Source organism: Silene latifolia, chromosome 2 (assembly GCF_048544455.1).
Source record: "Silene latifolia isolate original U9 population chromosome 2, ASM4854445v1, whole genome shotgun sequence".
Lineage (NCBI taxonomy): Eukaryota > Viridiplantae > Streptophyta > Magnoliopsida > Caryophyllales > Caryophyllaceae > Silene > Silene latifolia.
Genome location: NC_133527.1, coordinates 111,278,818 through 111,296,319, shown reverse-complemented (window position 1 = coordinate 111,296,319; position 17,502 = coordinate 111,278,818). Strand labels below are relative to the sequence as shown.

The following is a 17,502-nucleotide window of genomic DNA, read 5'->3' as shown; positions in this document are numbered from 1 at the left end:
TTTGTTCGAGGAGGAGGTTTGGAGGGCGGACTTGGTGGTTCAGAGAGCGAGAGAGGTGTTGTGGGAGATGTCGGATGGGGCAGGGCCATTGGCTGCACCGAGGGAGTATGTGGCAGGCCTGAGAGGGGTAGGGTGAAGATTAATGTTGATGCGGGAGTTAAGGAGGGAGTCGGGACGAGTTGGGGCGTCGTATGCAGGGGCGAGGATGGGATGATGTTATGGGGTGCAACAATCCAGGCTCGTGTTCTATATCACCCTACTTTGGCGGAAGCAGTGGCTATTCTATCCGGGTTAAAGGAAGCTGAATCAAGAGGCATTCGGAGGTTGATAGTTGAGGGGGATTGTGAAGTGGTCATAGAAGATTTGAAGAAGAGACGGACAGGGCGCAATGATATTTTTCTTGTTTATTACGATATTTTGAAACTTTGTCGTAGGTTTGATGATGTTAGTTTTTCGTTTGTGCGTAGAAGTTGGAATAAGGTGGCACATGAGTATGCTCATGTTTTGCCGTGGGTGGAGGGGCGTCGTAGTTGGGAGGGTGTATTTCCTCCCTATATAGCGGCGTTGGCAGATGCAGATTTAATTAATACTTAGTGCTCCCCAATAGGGGATTCAAAAAAAAAAAAAAAAAAATATAAATAACTAGTTAGACACCCGTGCATTACAACGGAATAATTAACTTATTTGTCTACATATGATTAAAATATTTTTTTTAAATAAAATAAAAGATAAAGCATTTTGTTAATGAAAACAAGGTTGAAAGACTTAATGTTTGTATGCTATTTTTGTGACTTACGTGTGCCGTTAATACAAACTCTTATAAGAGCCCTCTAAGACAATACTTGAGAGACCCCAAAAAATTTGGTTTGATAGTAAGTTCAATGATACTCTTATTTATAGCCATGAGATCACCCCACCTTATGATAATTTTTTAATGTGGGACATTTTAACTATTTATACGTACGTAGTAATCACACCTACATTATTTTTTAATGCGGGACAAATAATATATCTAGAAGTACACCATATTTTTCGCACCTAATTCGACATCAAACCCGGTTTAATAATGAGCAAATACTATACTATCTATTAATATTCGTACGTTTTTTTTTTCAATTTTTTTATCATAATTAAAATATGTGCAAATTATATGAAATCTATACTCTAATGATAGCATTTTTTTTTACCACGAATCTAATTATATTATTTTCATAGTTTTTTTTTTTAAATAAACATATTATAGTATCACTAATATATGATCTCCTTTATAAATATTTACGTGCTTAATATTTGTATGCTATTGTTTGTATTATGACAATATTTGAGAGACTCAATTTCTTTTTTGTTGATACCAAAGTTTTAATGACGAGTTTTATTTATAATCATAGGATCAACTCACCTTATAATAATCTTTTGATGTGAGTCAATTCACCTTATGACAATCTTTTGATATGGGAGGATTCAGCTATTTATTCGTAATATATTCATCACACCTACAGTATTTTTCAACGTGGGACAAATAATATACTTAGAAGTATGCCCTATTTTTCGCACCTAATTCGACATCCAGCCTGATTTGATAATGAACAAAAACTATACTATCTATTAATATATATCCGTACGTTTTTTTTATCATAATTAAAATATGTGCAAATGATATAAAACTTATACTCTAATAATAACATTTTTTTACCACGAATCTAATTATATAATTTTCATAATTTTTTTTCAAGATATTTTTTTGCCAAATAAAATGTATAAGTCTTTATATAAATAAAAATTATAAACATCGTCACTTGAATATAATATAGAAAATTATATCATATTAATACTGTGGAGAGAATGATACAAACTCTTAAGAGCTCTTTAAGACAATACTTAGAAGATTCAAAAGATTTTGGGTTGATACCTAAGTTCCAATGATGTCTCCTATTTATAATCATAGAATCACCCATCTTAAGCCAATCTTTCGATGTGGAACAATTGTATTATTGATATGTAATATATTCACCACACCTGCATTATTTTTCAATGTGGGACAAATAACATACTAAGAAATACACCATCTTTTCACTACTATAGATACAGGCTATAACAACGGTTAAAAACCGTTGTTACATAAAAAACGGACGTTGTTAAAGCGTCCGTTGTTAAAGGTTTTAACAACGGTTGGTTTTCCTAAGAAACCCGTTGTTAAAACTATTAACAACGGTTTTAAGTATAAAAAACCGTTGTGGAAAGGGTGATTAAATTTTGGTGGGAAAGTTATAACTGTTGGAGCTTATGTCCTCCACAAATTAGTGTGATAACATTATAAATCTCTTATAGGTTCACAAGGGTATACTTCGTATTTTATCAGTTGATTAACGATTACCTAATAACGGTTGGCTTGCTAGAAAGTTTGACGTTATTATCATACTGATGGCGGTGATCAATTGGTCCCTAAAAGTCACACCTAAAGGATGTGTTTGAGAGATGTGATTGTATGAAAATATAATCACATTGATGCCTGTCTAAAAGGTTAGTCCATGTATTTGACTAAAAATTTAGTCAATGTGTTGATGAGACGATTATTTAATGCCGATTAAATAATATTAGCTGAGACGAATTAACTATCAATTCGTAAATTGAATATAATATGTTATATTTAATTAATGTATATAATGTTAGCTTGAACGAATTAAGATGTTAATTCGTAATTAAATGCAATCGGTTATATTTAATTAGCTAATTATAAATATGCGATATTTATAGTTAAAGTATATATATTATACGATATTGTCATAATAGATTATTAGAGACTGGCATTAATAAATCGACTGCAAGCTGTTGTATGTAGACTTATTAATACGGAATAAAATAAATGACAATTTAATTATACACTTTATATACATTTTTGTAAACTACCAAAATAAGGAGATTTAATCTCATCATTTTGGTAGGTGAATAAACCGAAAATAAAAAGAATATACTTATCTTATTTCGGTTGCTTTGGCCGAAATTTAGGAGAGAAAAGATCTCCCCTTGACTTCTCTTATTTCGGTTATAATAAGAGAGTAGGGAGATTATTTTCTTGACCTAATTTTTCTATCATTTTCTCTCATCAAAATTCACACACAAAACCCTAATATTTACAGAAAATTGGGGATCTCATTCTAGCAATTTGAGGGGCATTTCTCGGAGCATCTTGGGTGCAACTAATAGGCGAATATCATTGCGATATTGTTTTTAGGCCGATTTTGCTAGGACCGAAAGTTGATTCTTCATCCTCTACTATTTTGTTTATGTAATTTTCATTTATGACTAGTTATCATCTTTATGATTTCGTTATAATCCTTATATTTAAAGGGAAGCATACAGATAATTCCCACAAGTGGTATCAGAGCCAAGACCACGAATTTTTTTTGATGATTTTCATAAATTGAATTTAAACGAAATTGTTGAATCGAAAAAGAAAAAAAAAACCGGCTGAAATTTTTTTTTTGCCGAGGAGAATTTTTTCCCAACCGAGTGTTGTTCTTGTTTTGATGATTTATTTCCATTTGATTTATTCATATTATTGTTTTAATAGGTTAAGATAATGATATAATAAATTTGTAGATGTTTTGATTTAATTAGGATTAAATTAAAATGTAAATGGAAATCGTTTTGATTGATGATGTTGAATTTGTTTTTGCTATATAGTTTTTGGCATATATGGTTTTAATTTGTTGATTAGAATCATGTTTCATTAATCTACATGTTTAAATTAAAAGGTGATTATGCCAATCTTGTTCTAATAGCAACTATAAACAAATTGTTCATCTTTATGTTTTTGATTTGATAAAATAAAATTATTTGAGCTGTTTTGTTTTTTTTTTTTTCAGCCGAGAGAAAATTTTTTTTGGGTGTTATTTTTACTGAAATGCCGAGAAAAAAAAAGGGAAAGAAAAAAAAATGTTTTTTTTCTTGCTAATATGCCGCAAAAAAAGAAAAAAAAAATTACTGTTTTCTGTTTTTTTTTTTTGCCGAATGAACAAAGAAAAAAACGGTGGTTTCTTGTTTTTGCTGTTTTGCCGTGGGCAATTATAATTTTCTTTTGTTTTTGGCCAATAATTATAATTATACATTTTAATGTATGATTATTTGTTGTGAAAAGGTTCACATATTAAGATACCTATTTATTTTAAAGAGGTTTAAAATAATGTTGAATAATTCATATTACAAGATTAATGTGAATTAAGATTAAAATTAATGTGAGTAATTGAGGAATTGTCACTTAATTTGATCATTTAAAATAGGTGTTTGGATAAATTAATCTATATAATTAAGGAATTATGTCATGCATGTTTAATTTTATTGAAGTTGATGAATTTTTTTTTGTTGAATGAATCGTTGGATGGATTTATTTACGTATTTTTGCAATCGGTTATAATTTGTAATACCTAGTGTGGCCTTAGTTAATTATGTTTTCGTAATGAAGGAAACATAATTTTTATATAATTTGAGATCTCGAATCTCCTTTTATTTTCTTTAAGTATTATGGTTTTGAAATTAGAATGTAAATAGGTTTATTATGTAATTTAAATTGTAATTTTAAAGAAGACTAAAGATGGAGATTGGAGCTCACTCCCGCTACATGGACCAAGATGGAACATCAAGACAAGCTTCTCGGGTCGAAGCATGGATTCCAAATTTGTATTTAATGTTCATTTTGATAGGATATGCCACACTAGGACTTTATTATTGTTTTTACGTTTTTCATTCCTATTGCTTTTCATTCACATGATAGATAATGCATCATATTTCGCCTAAACCAAACCACCTACTACTAAAATGCATGAAAATTGACTCATATAGATTGTATGTTAGTTTTCATGGACATACAGATGTCACATATTTTTTTAAGCCATCACCTTAGTTTATTCATTCTCGCATGCTAGATATTAGTTCACTTAAAATGAATTAAAATAAAGTTGATGAGATCTTCCTCTAAAACGGAAATTGAGACTAGTCTTTATAATGGCAAACAACTATGAATCCCTTCTTCGTCGGTAGGCATAATATGACCCCTTCTACGTTGGGTAAGTATTTTGTGTTGACTTAGTTTATCTCAACATTATAGTCCGAAGAGTTTATCGTGATTATGATGGACTAAAGATAGAATTTACAGAAATTTATCGACCAAGAATTCTAACAGTAGAATTAGCCAAAAGGTTGGCTTATCAATTTACAGATAATTGAGTCTTGGGATCATTTATATAATTCTTGAGGAAGGTCAATTGTATAAATGCTTGAGTCTTCGCGTTATGACATTAGATCATTAGACTTAAATTAAAATCGATGCACATGCTTATTATTTATTCTTCTTTTCGCAGTGTAGAACACGTTTATTTTTTCTTTGTTACAACAAATGGTGGAAATAACGAAATCCCAATGCCAAGTGCCACACTTGGACGCGAGTCCTGGCTTAAAGTTTTTATGGACAACATGAATCAAGACACGCGATCGAAGAATGATGGGTCCAACTTTGCGGATCGGGAGGCAAAGACACTACGGAATGCCATTCGACGTGTAAGCTCAAGTACTTAACTGAGCCAATACTGGTAAACCCAGGCTCCAATGCGGGAGTTAACGAGTCACTTGCTTATAGTGACTTCATTATGGAAGCGGGTGCGATAAAGAATGTACTCATCTTTGCAATGGAAACCAATTTGCAGAGACGCTTCATTGCCCAAGGTGCAAACAAGATTTTCACCACGCTCACTAACGAGTTCTCAAAAGCACCGAGAATCGTTACTTATGAGCATACCTGTCGCTTCTTTGATGCGAAACTCCAGAAGGGCCAACCGGTTAGCCCACACATTCTTCACATGATTGAGAATGTCGAGAAGCTGGAGGCACTTGATTGCAAAATCAGTGAGAGCATAGTCATTGACCGTATGCTTCATTCACTTCATGATGGCTTTGCCCTCTTCAGGGCAAATTACTATATGAATGACATGAAGAAAAGTCCTCATGAGCTCTACTCACTTCTCGTACAGACCGAGAAGGATATGAAATTGAGTGGGAGCATGAAGCAAGATGTTCTCATGATTTCCAACAAGAAAGGTAAGGGCAAGGCTCACGGCGACCTAACTGTAGGAAAGCCGAAGTTTAAAAAGCCAGGAAACGGTAAGAGTGGGCCTGGTGAGACTAGTGGCTCACTGGGCAAGGCAAAGAGCAAGAACGGTAACATTGAATGCCACCATTGTCACAAGTCTGGACATTGGAGGAGGAACTGTCCCGTCTACCGTGAGGACATCAAAGCAGGCCGCGTCGTTCCTGTTGGTATGTCATCTTATATTCATATGATTGAGATTAACCATGCAAGTTTGAAAACTTGGGTACTTGATATTGGTTGTGGTTCTCATCTGTGTAATCATTTGCGGGGCCTAAGAAACATCACACCTCTCGGAAAGGGTGATGTGGACCTGCGAGTCGGGAATGGAGCCGAGTTCTTCTTTGTCTCGAAGGGAACATATGTAATCCAACTCCCTAGTGGTTTTGAGTTATTTTTAAATAACTGTTACTATGTACCCAGTTTGTCTAAGAACATTATTTCAGTTTCCGTACTTGATAAAGACGGATTTTTATTTTTAATAAAGGATAATAGCTGTATTTTCTCTTTCAATGAAATGATTTATGGCAAAGCGGTTTCCATAAATGGAATTTATATCTTAGATCAAACCACGGAAGTATTACACGTGAATAATAAGAAATTAAAGGTTGGTGACAAAGATCAAACCTATCTATGGCATTGTCGAATGGGACACATAAATGAGAAACGCGTAAAGAAACTTGTCAATAATGGGACTATTCCCACATTCGAATTTTCTACATATGGCACGTGTGAATCATGTCTCATTGGCAAAATGACTCGAATTTCCTTCAAAGGTGTTGGAATGCGCGCTAGTGACCTATTAGGACTCATACATACTGACGTATGTGGATCTATGTCAATTACCGCTAGAGATGGCTATAGATATTTTATCACTTTCACGAACGATTTGAGTAGATACGGATATGTCTACTTAATGAAGCATAAAAGTGAGTCCTTTGAGAAATTCAAAGAATAACAGAATAAGGATGAGAACCAACTGGGTAGAAAGGTTAAAGCACTCCGTTCAGATCGGGGTGGTGAATATCTTTCAAATGAGTTTGATCAACACCTTAAAGACCGTGGAATCGTTTTACAGTTAACTCCACCTGGAACACCTCAATTAAATGGTGTGTCCGAACGGAGAAATCGAACACTACTTGATATGGTTCGATCCATGATGAGTCACACGGTAGTACCTGATTCATTATGGGGTTTTGCTCTTTTATCAGCTGCTCTTATACTTAACCGAAGTCTGACTAAAGCTGTCGACAAGACTCCATATGAAATGTGGAAGGGAACGGTCCCCAACTTGTCCTTTATTCGGGTTTGGGGCTGCGAGGCTTATGTCAAGTGGAGACACGAGGATAAGATCGGCCCGCGATCGGTCAAGACATACTTTATTGGTTATCCAAAAGGAAATGTTTGGTCATTACTTCTATTCGCCTACCGAACATCGAGTTTTTGTTGCGGCTAGTGCGACGTTCTTAGAGAAAGAATTTCTCGAGGCCAAGACAAGTAATAGAACCTTCGAGCTGCCGGAGATTCCAGAACCAACAACCGAGGAACGGATGGAGGAAGTTGTTCCTTCAACTGATGATACGGTTAATATTCCTCAGGAACCTAGGAGGTCGGGTAGAGTCACTAATCCTCCGGAGAAGATACATTGGTATGGTCGAGGAGAATGACGTATTACTCCTAGAGAGTAATGAACCCGTTACCTATAAAGGTGCTATGGCCTGTTCCGACTCAAAGCTATGGCTTGAAGCCATGCAATCCGAGATGGACTCCATGTATGAGAATGACGTATGGGATCTAGTTGATTTACCTAATAAGGTAAAACCTCTACAGTGCAAATGGCTTTACAAAATAAAGCATTCTGTAGACGCGCAACCAGATACCTATAAGGCACGACTAGTGGTAAAAGGTTTTACTCAAGTGCACGGATTGCATTATGATGAAATTTTTGCACCTGTAGTCATGCTACGTTCCATTCGGATAATCTTAGCGATTGCCGCTTTTCATGACTATGAAATATGGCAAAAGGATGTGAAAACCACCTTCTTAAACGGTTATTTGGAGGAAGAGTTGTACATGGTGCAACCCGAAGGTTTCATAGATCCTGAAAATCCTAAGAAAGTGTGCAAGCTTCTCGGAGTTGGAATCATCGTTTCGACCAGGTGATAAAAGAGTATGGTTTCCCTCGATCGGTCGAGGAACCATGCTTATATATCAAGTCGAGTGGGAGCAAGATTGTTTTCTTGATATTGTATGTCGATGACATACTCTTGATTGGGAATGACATTCCTCTCTTATTTTCGGTTAAAGGATGGTTGAAGAACCATTTCCAGATGAAAGATCTGGGTGAGGCACAACGCATTTTGGGAATCCGTATCTACCGAGATAGATCACGACAGACGTTATCACTAAGTCAGGAGTCTTATTTGGATAAGATTCTTGAGAGGTTAAGCATGACCAACTCCAATAAGGGGAACCTTCCAATGACGTCTGGGATGCAGTTGAGCAAGTCTCAGTCACCCACGACGCCTGAAGGGGTTGAACGCATGAGTCGCGTTCCTTATGCATCTGCAATAGGATCGATCATGTATGCCATGATATGCACACGTCCAGCAATCCAGGTGAAACACACTGGATAGCTGTTAAAAACATCCTCAAGTACCTACGGAGGACTAAGGATTGGGTATTGACTTATGGAGGAGATACTAAGCTATGCGCAATCGGTTACGCAGATGCTAGTTTCCAAACGAATTGAGATGATTCAAAATCTCAGTCCGAGTTCGTCTTTACTCTTAATGGTGCTGCGGTCAGCTGGAAGAGTTCCAAACAGAGTATTGTAGCAGATTCTACTACTGAATCCGAGTACTATGCCGCTTCGAAAGCAGCAAAGGAAGCTATATGGATGCGTCAATTCTTACAAGGACTTACGATAGTTCCTAGTTCGAATGACCCGATCACCATCTATTGTGACAATAGAGGTGCCATCTTCCAGGCTAAGGAGCCTAAGTCTAGCAACAAGTCTAGACATGTACATCGGAAGGCTCACCTGATCCGTGATTATGTGGAGTAATAGGAGATAATGATTGAGAAGATAGCTTCAGATGATAACATCGCGGATCCTCTCACTAAACCGTTGAATTATGATAAGCATGAAGGGCACGTTATTTCCATGGGAATTAAACGTGTTCCTGAGTTGTAGTAGTTGATTATGGATTCGATACATTATCTTTTTCATATACTATTTATAACTTCATCGTTTTTATATAATATTTTGTTTTTCATGTGGATTGTACTGACAACATTGAACGCCACAAAGTGAACTGAATTACATTATATTTCGTTTTGGTCCGTAATCGCCCATATGAGCTGATAACTCTGGCTATTATATTGTGCAGTCGATTGATGGTGGGTTCAACGAGCCATAAGTCAAACTGTTGACTGATCGATCACAAATACGGGTTATAATGATACCTCGTAGGACAATTTTTGTGACAACGTAATGGAGTCCTAAATGTTTAAAAACATTCGGTGCCAGGTCGTGGATTGGACGTCCATAGTGTTCCTAGAGTCGATTCTTTTGACTATCGACTGTCTCTTGAGATTAAAGCAGTTTTGGGTGACTTTGGTTTCTTTCTCATGGTCCGCCAGAATCGGAGACTAAGTAGATTTTTTCTGGGTCATTTCATACTGTGCTTACATCTGCAGGATTCGAGTTGAAGAAAATATCCAACCCTTATCAGATATAGTTATTTCTCAGGGCCACTCGAGGAGTTGTAACTGAAATGCATGGCCATGCTCGAATGAAGTTTCGTTTATCAGTTAAGTTACTCTCTAGTCGGGGAAACCACTCTTGATACTGATCACTTGTAAAATACGACCTTTGTGAATACAGATTTTGCAAATTGTTTTACATTGAGTGGGAGAAATTTTAGGATATGAGAATCGGTTATCCCACATACACTTGTGAGGACAAGTGGGAGTTTATTGGAGCTTGTGTCCTCCACAAATTAGTGTGATAACATTATAAATCTCTTATAGGTTCACAAGGGTATACTTCGTATTTTATCAGTTGATTAACGATTACCTAATAACGGTTGGCTTGCTAGAAAGTTTGACGTTATTATCATACTGATGGCGGTGATCAACTGGTCCCTAAAAGTCACACCTAAAGGATGTGTTTGAGAGATGTGATTGTATGAAAATATAATTACATTGATGCCTGACTAAAAGGTTAGTCCATGTATTTGACTAAAAAGTTAGTCAATGTGTTGATGAGACGATTATTTAATGCCGATTAAATAATATTAGCTTAGACGAATTACCTGTCAATTCGTAAATTAAATATAATATGTTATATTTAATTAATGTATATAATGTTAGCTTGAACGAATTAAGATGTTAATTCGTAATTAAATGTAATCGGTTATATTTAATTAGCTAATTATAAATATGCGATATTTATAGTTAAAGTATATATTATACGATATTGTCATAATTATTATTACAGACTGACATTAATAAATCGACTGCAAGCTGTTGTATGTAGACTTATTAATACGGAATAAAATAAATGACAATTTAATTATACACTTTATATAGATTTTTCTAAACTACCAAAATAAGGAGATTTAATCTCATCATTTTGGTAGGTGAATAAACCGAAAATAAGAAGAATATACTTCTCTTATTTCGGTTGCTTTGGCCGAAATTTAGGAGAGAAAAGATCTCCCCTTGACTTCTCTTATTTCGGTTATAATAAGAGAGTAGGGAGATTATTTTCTTGACCTAATTTTTCTATCATTTTCTCTCATCAAAATTCACACACAAAACCCTAATATTTACAGAAAATTGGGGATCTCATTCTAGCAATTTGAGGGGCATTTCTCAGAGCATCTTGGGTGCAACTAATAGGCGAATATCATTGCGATATTGTTCTTAGGCCGATTTTGCTAGGACCGAAGGTTGATTCTTCATCCTCTACTATTTTGTTTATGTAATTTTCATTTATGACTAGTTATCATCTTTATGATTTCGTTATAATCCTTATATTTAAAGGGAAGCATACAGATAATTCCCACAATAACAACGGTTACAGTATAAAAAAACCGTTGTTATAACTAAAGACAACGGTTTTTTTTATAAATAACCGTTGTTGTTTATTTTTTTTTTAAAAAAAATTAAATTATATATTACTAGATGCATGCATTATTATCCCTTAATTATAATTCCGATGCAGCATGCATTATTACTGCCAAATCCCTGTATGAAAGGACAATAATATATGGAATGAGAAGGGTTATAAGATTTGAAGCAGATATTATGGCACAACTTTCTAAACATATATTAATTAAAAAACAACTCAAACAACACATTACTTAGTATAAATTCATGCATTATCTCAATAATTAACCATCCATTCTATTATCTCACTATCTTCAAACCCTAAACTGCTAAAACAAACTCCAAACCCTAAATCTTTCAAACAAACTCCAAACTTCCTCAACAATGAATGATATCATCCGTAAGACTGTTACTATGACCGAGTACAACAGGAGTTTCATCCGCCGGTTGCTGGACATCGAGGACAGGTTCAGGAGCTACTTAGATGAAGCTCGATTCGCACTCAAGGACGCCAAAAAAAATGGCTTGATAGAGCAGCAGTTGTTGCGGCTATATGACGATATAGCAATTACTGAACGAAACCTCCAAATAGCAAAGGAGGAGAGGATGGATATCATAGAAGAGAATAAGACTCTCTATGCATATCTAAGAATTGCATTTTTATCAATGTAATTCGTTTTTTAATTTATGTATATATATATATTTATATATATATATATATATATATATATATATATATATTAATTAATTAATTAAGTTTATCATGCATTCCTCTCTATCATCTTGCTTCTTCTTTATTTTATTTGTTTTACAAGCTAATAAACGCAGAAAAACAACAGTGACAAAACTAATTAAGCGAATAATACTTAGAGAAAGAACATAATGATCGATAAAAACACATGCAAATGAAATAATTAGAGAAAGAAAATAATGACTGAGAAGACAAAACCTAAATTAAACCATGCATATTTACCTGATAATTAGAGAAAGTAAGAGAAGATGAAACCAACAGTGACGGCGAGATGATAAAGCGACGATGAGAAAGAGAGAAAGAGACGATGAGAAAGTGTGTGTTTGTGAAAGTGTGTGTTTGTGTTTGTGTTTGTGTTTGTGTTTGTGTTTGTGTTTGTGTTTGTGTTTGTGTTTGTGTTTGTGTTTGTGTTTGTGTTTGTGTTTGTGTTTGTGTTTGTGTTTGTGTTGTGTTTTGTGGCTGTAGCTGATCTGTGTTTGTGTGGTTTATAGTATGAAAAGTATTGACAATGGTTGTTAAACAAAAACCCGTTGTCATTACATAATATATTAACAACGGGTCCATAGTAAACCGTTGTTAAAAAGTATTAACAACGGGTTTATAAATAACCGTTGTAATTACTTTTCACTAACTTTGCGCCAATTTTGTGCCAAATTATTAACAACGGTTGTGCATGTTTGACCCGTTGTTAAAACCTATAACAACGGTTATCGAACCATAACCGTTGTAATTAATTTTTGTAAAATTCGCGCCATCCGTTCTACAACGTCTTATGGCGATTTTCGTGAATAAGCGTTGTTAAAAGGGCGTTGTAATTGCCTGGATTTGTAGTAGTGTTTTCGCATCTAGTTCAAAATGGAGTATAAATTCCGGAATACGGGCAATTGCTACTTCAATATATATATATATATATATATATATATATATATAGAGAGAGAGAGAGAGAGAGAGAGAGAGAGAGAGAGAGAGAGAGAGAGAGAGAGAGATTGGATTTGGTGAGTTGGTTCTTATGGTGAGTTGTGAGTTGGGGAAATCCCAACCATTAGATTACATTACAGATGAATGGTCAAAATCTAATCTTACATGTCATATAAAAACACTGTCATTTACCTTTTTTTTTTTTTTTTTTTTTTTTTTTTTTTTTTTTTTCTGGTGAGTTGTGAGTTTGTGCTTCTTATGGTGAGTTGTGAATTTGTGCTTTGAAATCTCAATCATTGGATTATATTAGGGATGAATGACCAAGATCTAATCTTACTTGTCATATAAAACCATTGTCATTTACTTATTTTCTCTTTTTTTCTGGTGCTACTTTTTTTTTTACTTTAATTTTTTTTCTCTCCTTTTTTTTTACCTCGTGTTATTATGCTTTTTTTTACAATTTTGATTTTTTTTTTCTCTTATGTTTTTCTCTAATTTTCTCATTATGTTACTTTTTTTTTCTTTTTCTTTTTGTACCAAATTTTTGTTTTACTTGAATTTTTTTTTGCTCTTATTTTTTTACCTCGTGTTATTATGCTGTTGTGCTTTTTTTACTTTGATTTTTTTTACGACTTTGATTTTTTTTCTTTTTTTTACCACATGTTATTGTTATTCCGCTATTATTGTAATGTTATTCTGCTGTTATTTTGATTTTTTTTACGACTTTGATTTTTTTTCTTTTTTTTTACCACGTGTTATTGTGCTGTTATTCTACTGTTATTGTGATGTTATTCTGGTGTCACTTTGATTTTTTACTACTTTGATTTTTTTTACTACTTTGATTTTTTCTCTTTTTTTTTTTTTACCGCATGTTATTGTGCTGTTATTCTGGTGTTATTGTGATGTTATTCCGGTGCCACTTTGATTTTTTTTACGATTTTGATTTTTTTTTCTTTTTTTTACCCCGTGTTATTGTCTTTGTTATTCTCTTTGTTATTTTCACATTATTGTGATGTTATTAAATTGTCACTTTGATTTTTTTACTCTTTTTTACCATGTGTTATTGTGTTGTTATTCCGGTGGTATTGATATTCTGGTGTTATTGTGATGTTATTCTAGTGTCACTTAGATTTTTTTTACTACTTTGATTTTTTTACTATTTTTTTTATCACATGTTATTGTGCTGTTATTCTGGTGTTATTGTGGTGTTACTCTACTGTTATTGTAGTGTTATTGTGGTATTATTCTATTATTAATGCAGTGTTATTGTGGTATTACTCTATTGTCAAATGTTTACAATTCGACAAAACTAAATGGTACAACTTCTTGTTACGTTATCATTTGAAGGTGACAAATTGCGTACCAAATTCATCACTAGCTTTTGAGACTACATGAATAACGAGTGAAAAAAATCATGGTTTTGAATTTAAATAAAGGGGTAGAAAAGTCAACCTTTGACCTTATCAAATTAAAGCCCCTTATTTTCCAACCCCCTGACTTCTCTCGACAGACCACCATCATCATTAATTCAATTATTTTACATCACCACCATTCACAAAATCATCCTACCACCATTTGCTTGCTAGTCATCCTTCACCAACAGCCCGATCCACCGCTTAATTCACGCACCAACACAAGCAACCCACTAGCCGAGCGACAACACCACAACACCGTCTACTCGAGCTTGACCTCCATAGCAGCAACCCAGCTATGAGACACATTAATTGATCTCTGAAGGCAGTCCCACACTGTTTAATAAGATCTACCACTGTACCGCTCCATCGAGCACCATAGCTGCTCCTGTACACCAACAGATTCGACCATCACTTACCTCGAGTCCAATTCGCAGCAGAATATCAGCATTGAAATTCAGACAGGCTCATTTGAAATTCAGAATATCAACAAGAATACATCAAACTCCCTCGTCCTCAACCCCAGAATGTATACAATTATACTCAGGTATCTCCTTGCCACAATAGTAGTAATAGTATTTAACAGATTTTTCAACATTGTGGCACTCATAGTCAAAAGAGTACACAGCTGCAACAAAATGACAAACTGAAAAGGATTACACAATAACTGGATTGATTATATTCTCTCTGTCAAAATCCGATTGGAACGGAGGAATTTTAATAGTAGGTAAAAAAACGATTAAACGGAGGGAGTAGTCTCAGATTTTTTATAACTTTGAACCTGACTGTATTGAACTATATATATCTACCAAGAAGTAAAGTACATTTATCAACTCATCTATCTAAATCCTAGAGTAGTACAACATGACATTGGAAGAGAAAAATGATACTCCCTCAATTTCAAAAGCTGGTTTATATTTATATATGTTTTAATTAGTGTTACTTTTAGACAAAGCGATTCAGGAGTGCTTCCTTAGCGATAACAAATCGATTTGGAAACGGCGGCAAAATGAGATTCATCTTCTCCCCTAAAAACTCGACAAAAATCCCACCACCGATAAGTTTCAAGGAAAAACTCTCTTGCTACATAGAGGAAATCTATCAGAAAACAATGAAATTTGACCACCCATAAACAAGGAAATCTGTCACTTACCACCCTGGCGTTCTTACCTCAAAAAAATCAGACCCGTCATCACACACTACCATTGCTTCTACTCCGTTCAAATAGCAGCAGACGAATCTGCATCCTTCATGAGCGGCCACCATTTCCCTTCAATCATCGAGCAACCCAGAATTCAACCGCTAAACCATATCAAATCGAAATCTGACGCAATTTCAAGCACCAAAATTGATGAATTGAGATGATATCAATACTATGGCATCGAAATCAAGCCATTGAATTGGTGAAATTGAGATGATAACAATGTTAAGATGAACATCTTGTTACCTATTCGAATTTTATGATAAAAGTATTGCAAAATCATATGATTGACGAAGATAATCATGAAAACGACGACGCGAAAGCAAGCAAGAGACGACTGTTGAGATGAGGTTGATCGGTCTGAAGAACGAGAAATTGAGCGAGGGAAAGTGAAGGTAAGAGGAGAAAAAAAGTTGAAGAATGTGAGTTTTGATCGGTGGGTTTGTTGAAGAAAGTGAATTTTATGAGTTGAAGTTGATCGGTGTGTCGGAATCTCTTTTCTTGTGTTATTTTTGAGTTTTGATCTGAGCACTTGATTTATCTTGATCCTATGGTTGAGATTTCCAAACTCACAACTCACCGTAAGAATCAAACTCACGAGATCCCGCCTCCTCTCTCTCTCTCTCTCTCTCTCTCTCTCTCTCTCTCTCTCTCTCTCTCTCTCTCTCTCTCTCTCTCTCTATATATATATATATATATATATATATATATATATATATATATATATTTTTACGTTTTATTTATATATATTTTTTTATCATAATTAAAATATCAGCAAATAATATGAAATTTTTACTTTAATGATAACATTTTTTACCACCAATCTAATTATATTATTTTCGTAATTTTTTTTACGATACTTTTTTGTTAAATGAAATGTAAATTTTTTGTATAAATATTATAAATATTGAATATAAGATAGGAAATATATATTATATTCTAATTATAATTGACGTGAGTCTTAATTGCGCACATTTAGTCCCCTAATTGAACCTATTTTGCACACTAATATAGTATTTTATGGCCATTTTATCCGTCAATTCCTTCCTATTTTGCTTTCCTATTGCATTTTATATGTCTTGTAGGAAAGCAGATAATGAGGCGGAATTCCCATCTCTCGCGCATATTCGGAAGCTTGTTGACGATCTTTGATGGACTAGTATGAAGAGGAGGCAAGAATGATGACCAAGGATGTAGGAATAAAGAGTATATAGAATGATCATAGGCTTAAAAGCAAGAAAAGGGAAACTGCAGCTCAGCCCGCTCGGGTCAAGAACAACCCGCTCGAGTTGTCCCTCAACCCCCTCGGGTCAATCTTAACCCGCTCGAGTTGAAGCTCAGGACGCGCATTTTTCACTCGGGTCGAGCGGATTATTTTACAGGAAGCTTTTCTTTGCAAGCTAGGACGCGCATGTCCCTCGGGACTTGCAAAGCTCTATTCAACACTTAAGAATGTTATTTACTGATCTACCCTTGTTTAACCTAATGATGTACCACTATATATACTCCATTTGTAATAATCAAGAGACTAAGCTTCCTTAGATTAGATTAAGCTGTCATTAGGAGTAGATTAGAATAGATTAGTCTTTAATCTTTCCACAAATTACACATTAATATTTCTTCAATAATTTCTCATACAATCTTAGATTTAGCTTGGTACTTAAAGAATTCTTGGGTTTGTATTGGGGAATTGACAACTCTCCACCATTAATCAAAGGGTTTCTTCTATTGTTCTTCCATTTCCTTTGTTCAATTCAAGTTGTTTATATTGGGATCTCTTGGGTATGTATTTGAAGATTAAGAGACAAGTCTTCATCTTTATTCAAGGATTCTTCTTTATTTATGTTAATCTTTACTGTCCAAGTTGGTAATACTTTTAATCCCTTTTTATTTACTTTTTAATCTCTTGTTTATTATCTTGCTGAATCATCATGTTCACTTGTGTTGTGATGTTTGACACCAT

The 17,502-nt window shown here is 34.3% G+C and overlaps 2 long non-coding RNA genes across 3 annotated transcripts; one reads left to right on the top strand and one right to left on the bottom strand.

Annotated features, from left to right (window-relative positions):
* Positions 1–14,269: 14,269 nt before the first annotated feature.
* On the bottom strand, positions 14,270–16,027 carry LOC141642889 (uncharacterized). 2 transcript variants are annotated; one of them, XR_012543508.1, is made up of 2 exons: positions 15,509–16,027; positions 14,270–14,966 (listed from the first exon to the last, which is right to left on the bottom strand). It is a non-coding gene; the product is annotated as an uncharacterized LOC141642889 (long non-coding RNA). The 2 variants fall into 2 exon arrangements; XR_012543509.1 differs by having other exon boundaries at positions 14,270–14,726.
* Positions 14,427–17,271, top strand: LOC141642891 (uncharacterized). The gene is made up of 2 exons (XR_012543510.1): positions 14,427–14,885; positions 16,625–17,271. It is a non-coding gene; the product is annotated as an uncharacterized LOC141642891 (long non-coding RNA).
* The last annotated feature ends 231 nt before the right edge of the window (positions 17,272–17,502 follow it).